This window comes from Cyprinus carpio, chromosome A17 (assembly GCF_018340385.1).
Source record: "Cyprinus carpio isolate SPL01 chromosome A17, ASM1834038v1, whole genome shotgun sequence".
In the NCBI taxonomy this organism is placed as follows: Eukaryota; Metazoa; Chordata; class Actinopteri; order Cypriniformes; family Cyprinidae; genus Cyprinus; species Cyprinus carpio.
This window is the reverse complement of record NC_056588.1, coordinates 17,456,802-17,475,761: the sequence shown is the minus strand read 5'-3', so window position 1 is coordinate 17,475,761 and position 18,960 is coordinate 17,456,802. Positions and strand designations below refer to the sequence as shown.

The following is an 18,960-nucleotide window of genomic DNA, read 5'->3' as shown; positions in this document are numbered from 1 at the left end:
GGCATAAATTTTTTTTTTGACCCATACAAAAAACATTTTTTGGCTATTGCTAAAAATATACCCCAGCAACTTAAGACTTACACTTAAGTGACTAGATTCCTGGCAATGCCCCCAGAATATATTTAATTTCTGCTGTTTCAAATATAATTACTTTATTAGTGGTATATGTATGGTTACATCCCATGCACTTACACCAAATTAAGTAGCAAAGCCATACACCCTGCTGAACAAAACCATCTTAAAGTAAGTAAAAAGTAAAAAAAATATATATATAATAATTAAACTAAAGTAAACCAGTTTAGGCTGGCTTAAGACCAACAGATTGGTTTTAGGTTAATCTGCTGGCTGGTTTTAGGGGAGTTGGGGCACTTTTATTTTAGCTTGAGTTGCAGTCGAGGGGACCAACTTAACCAGCAAAGACAAAAAAACAGTTTAGGTAGAGGTTTAATCAGGATTTTTAGCAGGTTATAAGGTTCAAGAATACTTGCTGGTGGGCTCTTCAGGCTCAAGTAACCACCCAGAATATAAAGTAACACCCTAAAACACTGGGAACTTGTGTTTACTATTATATATGTACTAGTTTTTATTAATATTTAAAAAGGAAAAAATCCTCGGTTTTCATTTAATTTCAGTTTAATTTTTATGTTTTGTAATGTACTTTTGCTATTTTTATTAGTTTTTGAAAAAAAAAAAATTAAACTATATATATATAATATATATATATATATATATATATATATATATATATATATATATATATATATATATATATATATATATATATATAATTTCTATGTCAGTTATTACTGAAACTTATAAACTTTTTCAGTTAGTTGCCAAGATAACATTTCTACAGTTTTTAATTTATATGTTTTTCATGTAATATTTATATTTAATTTTCATTCAGGTTTATTTCAATTAACAGACAAATGTGTGTGTGTGTGTTTTATAGTTTTAGTTAACAGTAACAACACTAATAACACCTTAGCAACTAGCAACACTCTGGCATCTATTAACAACAACAGTAGCATCATGGTGGTAAAACAGCATTCATATTTTGTTCATAAATATTGTTTTGTTTTTATTATTTTGAAAGGAAAACATAGTAATCTCCTAATTAAGAGCCTAAATGATTCACCACACCTAGATTATGTCTCAAAAATCTGCTTCTATTATTTTTAAGAAGCATTTAATAACGCAGATGCTCCCACATGAATCACGACAGCATGTGCGTGAAGAGTCAGGCTGGTTTTGGGTGTGTTTGAAGGGTGGTGTGGGTGTTTGGGTGGATTATGCACTGAGGGTTACACACACTTGCTTTGGGGAAACATGTGGCTCTGAATCTGTCCCACAGGAAATGGGTGTGAATGGAAGACTGGGTATTTATGGAGGCAAGGGGCTTAAGGCACCTGTTCACCACTTGTCCCACTGGATTTGCACAGGCTTGAGGTAAAAGGACTTTAAAAAATTACATATATTAACACTCAAAAGTTTGGGGTCGGTAATATTTGTCAATTATTTTTCACAAATGTTTGCAATTATGAGAAAATATATATTTTTAATATTCTAATGTATTTAAAAATTACAGTTTCTGTGATCGCAAAGCTGAATTTTCAGCTGCAATTATTCCATTTCTCAGTGTCACATGATCCTTCAGAAATCATTCTCTCTCTCTCTCTCTCTCTCTCTCCCTCTCTCTCTCTCTCTCTCTCTATATATATATACAAGAATGTAAAACAAACAAAACTATTTAAGTAACAATTATAAATAAAATCATGACAACAAAAATGTAAAACAAACAAAACTATTAAATCATTATCTGGGGACAGCTTGCCCCAACCTTGACGCTGCAAGATTCACATCCCTCTTACTGAAATCAGCTATAGGTAAAGCAAGAGTCAATATTCACTTAGGTGTCAAGAAACACTTTACAGCAGTAGTCAGGGTTCTGTTTGACTAGTCAACTAAGCAATTTAGAGATTTATGGAAGACAACAGGACTTGGTTGCATCTAACAGTGAAGGAGTTTGGAAAAGGTGGACATTTGCTCTGCTGACGGATCAGTTCGAGGGAGAAATGACGTGGACACATGGTCAAGGCAAAAGTCTGTAAGAGCTGGCAAAAACCTGAGTCTAAAAAAAGATGTGGGTGACAGACATTTTTAGGCGTGGTGATGTAAGGGACAAACTAGTCAAAAACATAATACTGCCATTCAGTGACCTCAACACAAACAAAAAGAGAAGTGTTGTAAGTATGACTGGGACCTGCCAATATCTTTCTCCCTCTGATTTCCACTAGTAACGGTCTGCCAAGTGCTGAAGAATCCCTATTCATGAGAAGAGAAAGGAACCTTTGTTGGACGCCTTTCACATTCCTTTTGAAGGATGTAAAAAGGAAGAGCCGGTGGCAGCCAGACGACCCCGCCCACTTGGTGACTGACCGTTAGCCCGACCAATGGGAGAAGCGAGGAGCGGACCGCTCAAGCAGACCTGCGAGGGTGGGCGGGGCTATGCAAATCCAGCGCGGCGCTTTCAGTAGGATGCGCTCCAGCTCTCAGCCATTGGTTGACTTGCGCGCCTGGAAGACAAACCTGACACTGATTGAGAGAATCCAGTTTGAGAGACGATGGCTTCAAAGTGCCCTAAATGCGAAAAGACTGTTTATTTTGGTAAGTTTGTGTTACGTTTCGGTTTTATTCTGAACCTCTATTTAAAATACACTCGCTGTTATGTTTTGATATGATGAATGACTTCCACGATGCGCAATCATGGAAAGCGGTGGTCTGTTTGTACAGGTGTTGATAAAACTCATTTAAACTCTTGCGATAGATCGTAAAATCAATTTGTCAGCGCATAAATCACTCACTTCACCGCCTTCAGTAATTAAGTAAATACTTTCAATGCACTCACCTCTCTCAAAACTCCCCAAAATCATTTCTTGAACCTGCTGAGGAAAAAAATGCGGCATATTCCATCAAAACGGGATCCTGTGACTTTTGCAAAGCATATTTTATGTTCATGTGCGTTGTAAAAAAAAAAAAAAAACTAACTTTATTAGACATGTTTTATAAATTATGTAACAGAAAATTAACTCAGTATAAAAAGTAGGCTAGTTGTAAACAAATCAATGTTTTTATCCCCCCAAACTGGTAATTTTTGGCCTGTTCCACTAAGGTCTTGATCTTCTTGGCTGCATTTAACAATAAAAATCATGTCACGATATATTGAATTGATATCAGTTCATTGTAGTAAAGCTATGTTAATATATTTTATTTGTTTTTATTTATTAATTTTATAAATGCTGTTTCATATATTAAAACATTTAAAATGTTATATTATTTTATACATTATATTTATTTATAAGTTTTATAGATTTAATTTTGATGTCTATGTTTTATGTTTTGTGGTAAAATCTCACAAATCATGGGTTTAAACTGTATATAGACAGATGCAATGTTGTATATCAAATTTAGTCTCTGACCATTTAAGAAAGGTACTTTTGGACCTATTTTGTATACTGTATTTGTGGAAAGTACCATAGATAGAAATAAATATACAAAGATAAACTTTGAATGTCTTTTTACTTTCAGACGTCTGAGTGCAAAGACAGTTAGTTTATACTCAGACAATTTTATTGCCCACTTTATAACATTAATATCAAACAGTTGTGTCTGTCCCGTCTGCTGTTATCTTAATATCACCCTTTTTTCCTCTTTTTTTTTTTTTTTTTTTTTTTTTTTTTTTTTTTTTTAACATGACCAGTCGAGGTGCTACTTTTCTCTTTTCACCAGATGAGTGGCTACTTTTATAAACACTAAAATGAAAGCTTGAAAGTTGATGTCATTGCTTCTATAGACTTGGATGTTTTCTTAATACAGCATGTGACTCTTGGTTCGGATGTTTGGGGAACTGAAAGATAGTGAATGAAGGACCTCTTCTTTTCATTTATATCCATTTTCAGGCCAGCAGCATTGATGTCTGCTCAATATATACCTCTCAATCCATTAAACTGTTGAATAGCCTCTCTGCCACTTGACCTTATATCATCCCTGCTCTCATATTCATAAGGTTATTCATCAGTTATGCATCAGAGCCTTTGTGGTGGAAACTGAGATGAATATTCAACATTTATTTATGTTGTATTAATCTGTGTGTCAACCGAACAGCCATTACACATGACCAATAAAGCTTTCAGTTGGTTTTAAATCAATGGTGTGAGCGAGGTGCTGTTATATAAAAGCAAATGCCGCTCTTTTCATTGCTGTGTGTCTAGTGGGTGGGCAGCAAGTTCTCTAGCTTGAGTGTTTTTCAGCTGGTTTTGCTTCAGGTTCCAGATTTCACACTGGACGACAACATGTATTCAAGCAAATTCATAGGCTTAATAATGTGCTTAATCATTCATATAATAAAAAAAATCAGGTTTTGAAGTCTTAAGACATTATAGCGTTTTTTTTTATTTTTTTACATTTTTATTTTATTGTGCACAAGGGAGGAACTGCACATGTTGCTGACGTCACAGCCAGTCTTAGTGGTCCATGATGCCATAGGGCAGAAGAAAGGACAATTCAGGGTTTCACCCAAGACCTCGGTTTACGTCATGAGAGAGTTGGTTGAGATGGATGCGGGTGACTGTGCTTTTATTAGACTCACGTTGAAGCCAAGACACATTCCATAAAAGCTGTGGAAGAGCAGGGGTGTGGTTCTCCTCTTTTGGTCCGTGTGTTTCCTCTGAATATGGAAATGTCACCAAGTGGAATATTTGAGGTTGACTCTGAATGTTGCATCCAGATCCACGGTCTAGACATAAGGGCGAAAAATCAGCAATAAAGCTCTATTAAATAATATAAATAATCATGATTAATATTGTTGTTTAAGGTTATGTAATTGTCCCCCCCCCCCCCCCCCCCCCCCCCAATTTATCTATTAATGTTAATTTACTTTCCTAGTTTATATTCAATATTAAATGTAATATATTAAATAAAAAACAAAATGGTTTGGTTGCAAACCCAGCTTCAGATCGTATTTCCAAATTGAGTTTGTGGGAGTTGTGCATGTGTTCCTGTAAATTCCTTTCTGACTATATCCTGTTTCAAACCTAAGTTTTAAGCCACTGTATTGAGTGGAAACTTTTCAAACTTTTGCTTGAAACTTTTATTTTTTTATTGAACAGCTGTTAGCAAATATTGTGGTTTTCTTGCACAAGAGGAAGCATAGAAGATTAATTTCTCACATTCACATGGAATCAGTACTTTCCCATTTTTCCCATCAATTCAAAATGGGTCTTTTTGAGTCTATACTCTGAAAAACATTATCGACATTATATCCACTTTCACATTTGAACACAACCTTTGGAAGTAATTCATGTATGCCTAAAAACAAAGGTAGAATTGTAAGTAAATGCTACAACACATTTTGAACATTTATATGATCGAAAACCTGTCCCTGGCAGCCAAGAGCTTGCTTACATCGTATCAAATCTCATTGATGAGAGAGAATCTGGCAAAACAAGGAATCTGCTTCCTTCAATTTTCTTCATATTTTCTCTTTTTCACGGTTCTCCCTTGAAGGCCTGCATTTATTCTGGAATAGAAGTTAGGAATGCTTTCTTTCTTAGGTGCCAGTCACATCGAAATGTGAGAGGGCATGTCCATTGTCATCCTTTGGTTTCAGATACAGGCAGACAGATAGTTGGTTTAATTGGGAGTTGTCTATACCACCCCTCACTTTTCCTTTTTTCTCTCTCGGTCCCCGTCTCTCAACGTTTCACATTTACTTTTACTACTTGTACCCATTAAAACCCTGTGTTTTCCACATGGCTGCCTCACAAGCTGTTTTAAGGTGTAGAATCTATTATATAATGCCACTTTTTGCATTTTTGCTTACTGTTTAGGGGCATTGCGTAATCCTGGGAGTCAGAATTGGAGGCCATTCGCCTTGTCTGTCAGGATTTTTTTATGTTATTTGTTTATTTTTTTGCCCTTGTTGCAAGGTTAGCAAGAAAAAAGACCTAAGCCATCATGTAATTACTTGTGTTTTATGGGACTAGTCTTTAAACTGACATTATTCTAATTTGACTTGCCCGAAGGCCTGCAGACATGCATAATTTGTCTACATAAATTTGCTCTACCTGGAGACACAAGGAGAATTGAATGCTGCGTGTATCTTATTTCCCTCTAGATAGTTTATAAATCAACCCATAAATGTATCAGAATCTATTTAAATAAAGAATCTGAATTTTAACTGGGTCAGTCTCACAATATATGTGTGTCTATATATGGGTATAATATATATATATATATATTATATATATTCTCATTATTGTAAGACATATATGGGTAAAAAAAAAACTTGTTTATTTTAAGAATTGAGTAAAGAAATGTATACTTAATCTATATCATTCAAAATAAAAATCACAACATTACAAAACAACGTAATAATTATATTTTTTACTATTTAAATTGGAAGTGAAAAGTGAAGTGAAAGTCGTGACATTTGCCATGTATGGTAACCCATACTCCGAATTGGTGCTCTGCATTTAACCCATCCAAGTGCACACACACAACAGTGAGCAGTGAACACACTGTTCCACACACCCGGAGCAGTGGGCAGCTATATATCCAGCGCCCGGGGAGCAACTGGGGGTTCCGTGCCTTGCTCAAGGGCACTTCAGCCATGGGGATTGAGGGTGGAAGAAATTAATGTAATAATTATAAAAAAAAAAATCTAAAAAAAAAAAAAATAAAAAAAAATAAAATAAAAAGTATTACAGTACAAATTAATGTAATAATTATATTTTTTACTATTTAAATTGGCATAAATTATTTAAATTAAACTACACTGAAATCACATAAATTATATATTTATTATATATTTTACATTTCATATTACGGTCATGAATAATTTGTTGCATTACTTTAATGAGAATTGGAAGAGGGAATATGCTTAATTGTCATGAAAGTGTTACAATGCAAAAAAAAAAAAAAAATCTTACATTTACAGCAGAAATTTCTTATTTCTTACTTTTGATTTTAGAATGCAATGTAATCCAACCTGTTCATAATAGATTTCATGATATTCACCCAACCACTGAAATGTGAGGACCAGTAGAGTTACATATTGGCTGCAGGGAATCTGAATGAGCCCGAACTCCAAGAGGCAGCATTGATTTGTACTGACAGCCATGGGGCACTGCAGTAGCACACAGGCACATGTAGCTCTCATTCAGGCCAGACAACTGAGAATCATGAGGTTGCTTAATTTATATCAAGAGGAAAATGCTCTAGACTGAAGAAACAGACATCTTGCCGTGCCTTGCGTCAGCAGGGCCACATCTGTGCAGCAATGGCCCAAACCACACCCAGCCTTTACGCACTACTGTAAGGAAATTCACAAGCCAGTGCAAATTGGAAAACCAAGCACGCAATCAGATGCCTATCTGAGATTTATTTGGAGAAGGAACTACCACTCAGGAGTTGATGGTTATGGGCAGGGTTTGAAAGAAAGGCACTGTTTGCCATCATAGAAGAGTGGTGAGCATGATTTCACCAAGTACAACATGTTCCTGAATCAACATCCTTGTTGATCCTGGAACAACATTCCAATCAACCAATCAGAATTGATATATAACTTTTCAGGAAATATCTGTTTTAGACTTACAATCAGGGTTAAGTGCTTCTACACCCTTGTTAATCAGCTATCATTTCCCACTGATTTTAGGAATAAATTATGGGTAGGGTTAGGTTTAGGGGTAGGGATTGGGTTAAGTCTATATTTTTGGACAATAATGTTGATCAAGGATCATCAAAAGATGTTGATCAAGTAACATGTCTTACTTGGCAAAATCACGGCGACCATAGAAGAGTATAGGGTCATTAACAGAGCTACAGAACATGATTTGAACGCAGATCATGTGTACTATTTATAGCTAAAAAAGCTGAGGATCATGGGAACTAAACACAGCAATCTTCTCTACATTTATTGGAGCCAGGAAGGACATGTAATGAATTTGTGTACATTCGAGCTACATTTTACCTTGTTTTATCTCTGTGTGTGATCGTACATGTTTGGCTAAGGCCTGCAGGCCCTCAGATGCAAGGCTACCAGGTCAGGCTGTAATCAGTGACTCGAAGCAAAGCACCATGTTGGACCCAGATGACGTGCATGTTGCTTTTGCAGTATGAGAGGATACAGTCAGGGTAGAGAACAGTATTGTAGTAATGCTCTGAACAGATGGGTCCACATTAATAGTTGCTGAGGTTGAAGCAAATCTATCCCTGCCTTTCAAATTGATTCCCATGTGTACAACCACAGTGAGTGGACAGATATATAGCGCATGTCATTTTGCCCATCTTTTGAATCCTATTCTGTTAGGAACTTGCATGGCTGGTTCTTCAAATCAAGTGCAGTTCAGAGTTACTGTCAACCCTGTGCCAACCAGAAAGTGCTTGTTTGTTTATAATTTTTTGTCATTTTGCCTTTTAAGTTTTATAAAAATCCATTTTAACACACAGAAAGTCTCTGCTGAGGATGATGGAGTAGATTTCAGAGTGCATTTCTGCTGTGGAGCCCGTAGGGTGTTCAGCTGTGTAAATGTTGTTGAGGCCTAGCGCTGTTTATTTGTGATTACATCTCAGGCAGGGTCAGCACATAACAGACCTTCCTTATCAATCTCTTTTTCTATTTAGTGCAGAACTAATCATTAGATATACAATTTCATGAAAAATGACCCTATTTACTTTCTAAATACACATTCCTGGTCTTATATATAATGCAAAAAAAGGGTCTACAAAGGTTATACAGTTGTTTCAAAAATAATATGCCACGCCGTCTAAAGAAAAACACTTGAACAATTATAAATACAGTGTCCCTATGTTCCAGAGAGATAGATGCATCTGTTGTGCCTAGACAAACCTAATAAGAATGATTAAACTGAGATTGATGTTGATGCATCTCTCATGGCTTGATTTATTTATTTATTTGGCAAAGTAAGACTCTTTGAAAGCCTCTTTTATACTGGAACAACCCCAGGATATTGGGCATGACATGTTTACAGAGAGACTTATTTATGTGATAAATCTTGCTTGGTAATGCTGACTTCATTAAATCTCATATGACACTTGTTGGGTAGAGGGAGTTGTTGTTGTGACTGATTTGCATTCGAAATGAGAGCTGACTGCACAGTGCAGCTCCATTAGCCTGCATCCAAACCTGCATCTGTATCTGTTCTGCTGAGATGGCACAAGCTCATTCGTGTGAAGGTGCTAAGGGTTTCGTTTACCCTCCCTTTGCATGCCAGCCAAAACACATTGAACAGACCTCTGTGTTGTTCACGGATTTGAGGTGTTATCTTCTGATTTAATTGTGGGTTAAACTGAAGGAAAACACAAGATCTAATGGCTAATGGGAGATCTACAGACAGTACCAGCAGGACTAAAGAGATTACCTCTGCATCTCAAAACAATTAGCGATCAGGTGTACATATTGCACTGTAAGCTCTGCGTGTTCTCATTAGAGCTGGACATTGGGAGGTACTGGAACCTCTTGTATAGTCTTACACAACCGTCCATTACAGCTCTCATTCCTCTATGCCTCGCATCCGAGGTAACCTGACTCTAATGAAGCCCTCTCTGGTCTCCCGTGTCTTCTCTCTCCGGTCGAATGGATTCCCTTAGGGATGTACGAGATGACAGTCCTGCTAGGATATCTCTATAGACACACCGTTTCTATTGGAAAGCAGAAACCAGGCTTGCAATTTTGTCTGTGGACAAAGCTGCTTGTAAATATACCTCCCAAGATTTCCTTTGGCCGTAGTAAAAGAATGTTTGTTAGAGCATAACTGCAGGTCGTCCAGGGGTCTATACAGCTTGATGAGCAATTAGTGATTCCATCCACCGACGCAAAGCTACACCAATAACTGAAACAGCCCCCCAGCAACCACTTGTACAACAACAGAAGCCCTTTTAATGGCAACTCTGTTCATCTGCACTTCGTCAACCAACACGTAGACGCACTTACCGTTGTATAATACTCACTGGCATTGCCATCTTCCCTGCGGAGACACACTCTCTCTTATTACCCAGTTGGGCCATTGACTGTGAAATCTCACTTATCTTGGATTAGACTCCTGCTGGAATACCAGTGATTTATACTGTCTGGGTCTCTCCAGTGTGTGCTTAGAATTCATTTGGATATGAGGCTTGCATTAGTAATAGGGTTACATTTATAGTATGTACTTAAGTTTTTTTTTTTGTTTTTTTTTTTTAAAACCCTTGTCATACATGTTGTACTTTTGTATAACATCTTGATCTTGGTATTATCAGTTTGCTTGGGACATCAGTGATTCCTTAAATCATGTGTCTGGGTAAGGAGAGTTGGGATACCGCTTTTCTAAGCAATCAAATTAAGGGTGTTTATCTGATGTTAAATAAGGCTTGGAAAAAATCCCTCTGATTCAAGGAGGGACCGAAAACTTATAGAGACCAGAACCTGAGGGTGGACTCTTTTGACCTGAGCCAGTAAACAACTATTTAGAACATAGTAACCACTTAGCAATGTGTTAAACTACACCGCCCTGCATTTCCCTGGCAACCACTAACAGCACCCTTGCAGTGTGGTGGCACAGACATTTGTCCCAGAGATTATCATACTTTTGTACTGACCTAGACACACACAGACAAAGACTAATAGACATTTGTCCCAGAGATTATCATACTTTTTACAGACCTTGTACTGACCTAGACCCCCCGAGAGACAGACTAAGAGGGCTGTAAAACTGACAACAAAAACAATACTTCTCCAGGCGGGAAAGCTAGGAAGTAGGAGAGAGCTGGAGGAAACTAATTGTTCTCTTTAGCTGATTGTGCCCTGTTTTGATAAGCGAAGGTGTTTCCTCCATAGTGAGAGAGCTGTCCCAGCAGCCCTGCCTTATGCATTGTCTTGAGAGCGAGGTATATAAATGGAAAGAGTAATATTAGATCTGGGGAAGTCTCCTAGGACCCTCCAGAAGAAACGGGACAGGAGGGGAAATGGAGAAATGGGTCTCTGTCGTCACTTAGCTGTCCGGTTCTAATTAGCCCCCGCCACTGCATTTCCTTGTGTCTCATGTCAACACATCTCAGCTATCGAATGAAGTGCTGTGACCACTCAGAATGAGGCCAGTGCTTTTCATTGTTTTTATGTAATATAATCTCACATTGATTATCAAAATGAAAATGCCTAGAACCAGTACACATCCACGAAACGTGAAGCTAGCTTAGATCTGAAAATTATGCAAATCCACCATTAATAACGCCGTGTGGAGACTCTCACTCACTGTTGCCTTCACAACAAGGAGCAGCTCTTTGCTTTAACCTCCTGAGTAAAAGCACTACATACATCAGTTCTTTTAGGATCTTGGATTCTCAGACAGGAAGTTTCCATGGCACATTCATAACTTATCAGGGGCTGCAGCCATCAAGTGGAAGGGAAACTCACAGCATAAAAGTAACATCTAAATTCTTATACACTATAGTTAAAAAAGCTCCTTCCCACATTTAGTGGATAAAAGTTTCTGGGGTGTGGTTATGGGAAGGTCCACTATGGGCAGCAACACATTATTATCACAATTGACTGAGTCTAAAATTGCATACTCTCTACTGTATATAGTATGGACATAATCCAGACACTGTCATAGGTTGTCATTGTTATGTGACCTACCAGCAACAGTTTCCTTGCTTCATTGCCATTCACAAATCCTCTCCTGTGCCCTCACGAGGTAGTAAATTGTCCTTTGGATGCTAACTTCAGAATCTCATTGGAAGTAGAAGGTCATTCAGGTACTTTTCGCCTGCTGTTTTATGAATACTGTGAATTAGGGATATACTACTCTTTTCACATACTGTTTTTGCCTACTATCCAATAGTTCTGATGCATGTTCAGATGCAGCCAAAGTCTATCATAAAGACCTAAACAAATCATGCTAAATACTGTATACCATTTGAATATAAAACCTATATGAGGTTGCATACAAATTATGACATCACATATGAATGTCAAATATATTGTAAGGCAGGCATTGTTGTTATAGTTAATCAGAGTTAAAGATTTGAACAAACACCTAATTATTAAACCTTAAATTGTGAGGTGAAACATCCAATAGCAATGTCTCAATATCCTAGTGACCACCCATCAATGCTCTACGAGTCAAACTGACTTGGCAACCACTGACAATATCTCAGTATCGGCCCACCAAATTTTTCATGTGCAGACTCATGTGCAGATTTTTTTTAATGAAAATTTTCTCTCTTTCTCTCTCTCTCATCTCCCAGCTGAGAAAGTGTCATCCCTGGGGAAGGATTGGCACAAGTTCTGTCTGAAGTGTGAGCGCTGCAGTAAGACCCTCACAGCCGGTGGCCATGCTGAGGTGAGTAAGTCAGAGATCACACACTACCTCTCTGCAGTCTATCTGGGGAAACTTAAACTCTGACAGCTCAGTATTGACTTTGTGACGCTGTGCGTTTCCATCAGAGGATCAGTGGTCCATTTAAAGAGTCCAGAACCAAGACTATAGCCTGTTATGGCATTATGTGTGTTGGAGGGCAGTGTTGGGAGCTAGCATGACATAAACACAATTTAAGGGGTAAATATGATACAATCATGAAAATATAAAAGCCAGCTGAACATATCAAAACCTACAGCATGTTACAACAAGTATTTCCCCTCCTTATCTCTTTTGGATAGCTGTGTGTAATCGTGTCTCACGAAGCTCGTCTTCAGTGATTTGTTGAAAGCTTCCTGGCCAGCTTTGTAGATCCCAAGTGCTCTTATGTGCATGACTGCAAGGCAAGCCACATGAAATTCTCTATGACCTTTCCAGCATCCTATTACATCACACAGTGACGACTGTGTCTAGATCGGAATGGCAGTAGAGGGCAAAGGACAGGGCAGTGATGTTTTAGAGCCAGAGGAATCATTATCATCAGTCATCATGTTGCCTTGAGTCTGTATTCCACATGGGTAAGAGTAGGAAACACCTAAGTGTTCACTCCAGGAAGAGAGTCACAAATAGGAGTTCGCTCTGTAATCTGTGCGTAAGTATATTAACATCTTCACTGCTCACATCAGCCTAAATCTGGATGTAGGTCAGGTCGCTATGGGGAGAGTTCTGTTGGGTGTTACACAGTTCAGGAGCGAGGATAGGAGAAAGTGAAGATGGGTGAAGCAAGTTTTTCTTCAAGACCATTGACTGAACAAGAACTCGCCCTGTGGATAAGATGATAATCCCTTAGTGTCCTCCGTGGATTGGCAGGGTAAAGAGAGAGGGTTTATGGGAATTACCAGAACGTGAGAGGCTCTGGGAAAGTGTGGGCTTGTGCGCTGCTCTATATGACCGGTAAGAGATGACCGGTGAGAACTGTAATGGGAGCTGATGGACTAAGCTTTGTATCTGGCGTAGACATCACACCCACAGAATTTTCACTGTCTGTCTGATGCAGTGTCTGATTTGAAGAGATTTCTCTGATTGGCAATTTCCCGAAGTCAACAGGTGTGCAACTGACAGCGATTTCCCACAAAAAAGTACTCAGAAGTGGGTGAGCTGAAGTGACATGAATCCCAAGGCCATTGACCACCACTTGCCAATGCAGAGTGACTTTATGTGGTCATGACCAGTGAGAGTGCAGATAGTAAAGCTTGTGTGATCTGATGCCTAATACAATTGGATACTGCAGTCAAGTAAGAATGCCTGCCAGCAAACTAACTAACAATATAGTGTTCTGACAACCTCCAGTCATTAAAACGCCGTCAGAGTAATGGCACCTTCAGGGATTAAAGGTTTCTATTTCTATTGGGTGACTGAACTGTCAATACTTTAGTTAGCAGTTCCACAGAAGAAGTAGTCATTGAATTTGGTACGTTTGTGAGGTTCATGGCATTTAATTTTTGAGAAACTTCATAGCAAAGCAAGTAGATTTCCTTGACCACACATTTCGGATTTCCCCGTAGGATCTTGATTATAAAAAAACTTTAAAGTTGACCAGACTTTGACAACGTCTTGATATGTGAGACTACAATTATATTTATGCATTAGTAGATGCTTTTATACAAAGCAACTTACATTGCACTCAAGGTACACATTTATATTTGATCAGCTCGTGCTTTCCCTAAGAATGAAACCATGACTTTGATGTTGCTTGCACCATGCTTCACTGTTTGAGCTACAGGAAAGCTTAACTTAGGAGTGTTGGTCCTCCTAAGTTCCTCAAATTTCCTCCCTAGTGGTCTAGTTGGGCTAACACTTTAGGATCCCGATTGAATTACACCAGAACAACTAGACCTCTATAGTCGACTACTGTAGCTTTTTTGCCTTTTTTAGAAGTACTGACTTCTTACAACATCATCAAGTTTTCCGGTCATTGGAATTGAGGCAGGAAGGTGTCTGCTAGTCTTTGTTGGAATGTGGGGCTCATTACACATTTTTTCCCCCCCTTGCATACTTTTGTAATGGCATGAGGCCACAGTTCTCAGCCGCTTCCGTTCCTTTATCCTGTGCTGCGCAGCTGTAACGGTCACACAGCTGCTGTCTGACGGTTCCCATGGCAACCTTTTCCCACCATGGCCCTGACCAAAGGGCTCTGGGAGCAACTGCCATTGAAATATATTCCATCTTCCACATCCTTCCGTGTACACACACAGATACACTCAAGGCACACAGAGACACATAGGACACTCTGGGTGTCCTTTTCCATCAACATAGACTGTGTCCTTATAACTGCTGTGAGTATTTTCAGGGAGGAGACGCCAAGATAAGCTTCATCTGTGGCATTTCTACATTTAGGATGTATAAATTAAATTGCAAATTTAGACCAACAAATGCACACATTCACTTGTAGAGTCTTAAATGATGGAATATAAGCCTGGAGTGACCATGTTTTTTCTTCTCTTTTACATCCTCACAGCATGATGGGAAACCATATTGCCACAAGCCATGCTATGCTGCCCTCTTTGGGCCAAAAGGTGGGATAACACAATTAGCATTTCTAGTTGAAATCTTGTGACAACAACAGTGACATGGAACTGTTGTAATCTCTGGCCATTTACTGTATATACAATATATTGTGTTATGAAATGATTGATTTGACTTAGAGATTTTGCACTTTTGTACATATAGTTCATGACGAGTAAATAGATGTACAATTAAAGAGTGCCTTCTGCTGGGCATTAGGAACATTCTTGTTTTGAGAAAGAAATCACTGGCAACACTTCACAGTAAGGTTCAATGTTATTAATGCAGGTTATTATTAATTTATGCTATTGTTAATTTTTAAATGGTACATTAATGCTACAGCTTAACATGGTAAAATATATTAGTATCAGCAGTGATTAACATTAAATTAGATTAATAAATGTGGTAAATGTATTGCTAGTTTATGATACCGAAATAATTTTAATGGATGAACGAATGTAATTAGTGATATCAAACATTTCTTATTGTGAATATTGTATGAAAGTGGGATATTTTCATGAAACCTTGTTTAATTTGTAGGCGTGAACATTGGGGGTGCAGGCTCATATGTGTATGAGGCTCCTGCCAACCCCTCCCCACCTGCATAAAACCTCAACACAACACCAAAACATCATTATAAACGCCTCCAACCAAATTCAAGGACAACATCAAAAATCAACTGCAACAAAAGCATAAATCAAATCCAAACAAATGTGTATTACTATCAACAACAGCTATTGTTGAATCATTGTTTGTCAGCCTAAGACCACAACATAAAAGTTGTAGTTTGTGTGCATCTTCCTTTGGTTACAAATCATTGTGTTCTAAATGTTTTACAATAAGATGAATGACAAAATGCACAGTGTTTATTTGGATCATGGAGTGCATGCATCTTTCACTTCAGCTGGAAGCATCACAACCTTCTCTGGGGAAGCCAACTTGTGTCCCAGATGCAACAAGAAGGTCTATTTTGGTATGCTTCTCTCCATCCTAACATTTCATACCGTGGCTTGGATTTTAATGACGGGAACTGTGAAAGTGCTGGCTTAATGACATGTCCTGTTGCTTACTTATGGCAGCTGAGAAGGTGACGTCACTGGGGAAGGACTGGCATCGTCCATGCCTGCGTTGTGAGAGATGTCGTAAGACCCTGGCAGCAGGCAGCCACGCAGAGGTGAGATGAAGTTGCTAATAGTAGAAGTGCAAAGATGGCTGCCATGATTCTTTTTTATTAATTCTTTCCATGTAAAAGAATTTAATCATTTTTTACATTAGAAATCTTGAATAACCCGCAGGGGATCTGTGGGTCATTAAAAAGTATTAATAGGTTCTAAATCAATTTGCTGGAATTTAAGCCTGGAAATTAAGTCTTAAATTACAATTCACAGGGTTTTTTTAACATTTCCTTTGGGGATATGGCTGTATTAATCAAAATAAATTGAAATCTCAATATGACTTGTGATAATTAAATTCCACAAAAAGAACATTACCACTGTAGAAGCCAAATAAATAAATAAATAAATAAATTAATTAATTATTTATTTATTGATGTGCAGGTCTTAAAAAAATGAAAATGTATTGACAAAAATAAAATGTAGTTGGAAGTGCTGATAACATTTATATCAGTTGAATGCATGAATTTACCCTAAAATGTGTTTTTATGTGTTGCAGCACAATGGTCAGCCCTACTGCCATAAACCATGTTATGCTGTCCTCTTCGGCCCAAAAGGTACTGTGAGATTTTTCCACTCAAGGGGGAGCCATTGCTTAATTTTCTGAAAAGAATCTGACATTGTTTCAAATTAGTACTGTAGTTCTTCATTTGCAGTGAAGATAAAGAACTTTTCAAGCAATTATACATCTTTTATATATTCTCCTGCTTTCTTTATATCATAATTATAATAAGGCATGCTGAAAACCTGCTATGTCCAAATGTGTTAAATAACTTATTAACCCAGTCTCCCTCTTTCTAGGTGTAAACACTGGCGGTGTTGGCAGCTACATCTATGACAAGGAGCTCAACACGGAGGCTCAGCCTTGATTTTTCAGTCCTTGGGAAGCCCAACTTCACTATAATAACAGCCACTACCAGTACCTCCCACACTTTCACATATGCCCCACTCTTTGCCTTATCACGGAGAACCTGTGCCAGCTTGGATCTTTCTGCAGAAAGTGACGGCACATACTACAACCATGCCTTGAGCTCCAACTGCACCACTGATAGTCCCTTGGGCTCTTCTTATTGGTCCACTTAATGGTCCTCTACCCCAATTCCAACTGTCTCCAACAGGATGATTTGAACTGGTTAATATAATCATTTCTGATTTGCCCCATTATTAATTTAAAGGTAATTGATTTAATTGTATACATTGCATTTGTTTGTATAATCATTAAAACGCTGTATTCTGGCTCCTAAAAAGGAAAAAAACAAGATCCCTACTTCCACAGTACTGCATGTAGAGTAGGATGTTTGTGTAATGTGTATTCTAGTAACAGATAAAACAACAGAAGTTCATTGAGGGAGCTTTGTTTTATGAGGAGGAGCCAGGCTGTTTGAAATGCCTGCTGACAGAGAGATGAATCTCGCCTTAGAGGCTCCATGCAGGTGCGTTCGGGGGCACATCATCATAAATCTGAAAAATATTCCCAAACCCAGATTTACTTTTTGGCCATATGGTAACATTCCTCAGTTCAAAATTTTTAAGAGAAGGTCTGCAGGATGTATGCAGACAGTAAAGTAAAATGGCCAAGCTATTATTTTTTAAGGGGAGGACAGATCCTGCTCCCAGAGGGCCACTGTCCTGCAGAGTTTAACTCCAGCTCTAATTAGGTACACCTGAACCAGCTAATCAAGGTCTTCCAGATTACTAGAAACTCCCAGGCTGGTGTTTTGGGACAGGATGGAGTTCAGATCTCCAGGCCCTCCAGGAGCAGGTCTGGATACCCCTTTATTAATGGGGTAGCTAGTTGAAGTCCACAGGGACAGAAGGTAACAGGGGTGTATGTGATTGGTGCTTGGTGACCAAGTAGCTGCAGCTAATATTTCTGATGCCAATCCAGTATAGTTACATAATGCATGGAAACAGATTAAGGAAAACATATGAATAAGCTTTTATATTTTTTGTGATCTGAATATTTTCAACGAACCCCAGTTTCACAAAGTGTTGAAACTGAAGTATTATCTTTACCATTAGTTTGTAGTAAATTCGACTACATTCTTTTCTGAATGTGCATTTGCACTCTATGACTGTTGTACTTAAAATTTTCTTAAGTCCAAACGAAAACAACTCCTGCAACAAAACATTCAATAACATAAATCCCATATTAAAGTTTACGTAAAGCCTTTCCCTGATCTTGGATTTTTTTACTTAAGTCCAACTGAATGCAACTCTTGTAATAAAACATGCTATAACAAGATGCGAACAATTAGGGAGTCAAGGTAAATTGATTACAGATGGAACTGAATGCACTGGCATTGTTACTATTTTCCGGTAATCATTTGATTGTCATGATCTTCATGTTGCACTTATCCACAGCAAGAGCACTGAACATTCACTGGAATGATGCGCTTGACAGAGCCTGTTTGTGTGCTTTGATCACAAAACGCTTTTGTGTAATTGGTTTTTCTCCAATTTACTATTAAAGCTTGTCTTGGGATTACTCTTGTGATCTGAGTTCTCAAAGCGTTGGAGAAAACATCTCTTGATCTCCAGTTAAGGTTACATTCTGTCAAATTAGGTCGGCTCAGTTTTGTCTGTGCATTGAGCTATTCAAGTTATTCATTGTAAAGATTTCCTCTTTTTTTTTTTTTTTTTTTTTTTTAATGTTGCCTTTACCAGTTTTTCAATAAAATGTGTCTGTAGACTATTGGTGCCAGAAATCAAACGGCTTGCAAATGGTTGAAATTTATTTAATAGAGCTTCACTCATTTTATGTATCCAAAAAATAAATAAATACATTTCAGATTCTGATTGGTCCTTGG

The 18,960-nt window shown here is 37.9% G+C and overlaps 1 pseudogene; it reads left to right on the top strand.

The window, feature by feature from the left end:
• Positions 1-2,510: 2,510 nt before the first annotated feature.
• On the top strand, positions 2,511-18,241 carry LOC109059048 (annotated as a pseudogene).
• Positions 18,242-18,960: the final 719 nt, after the last annotated feature.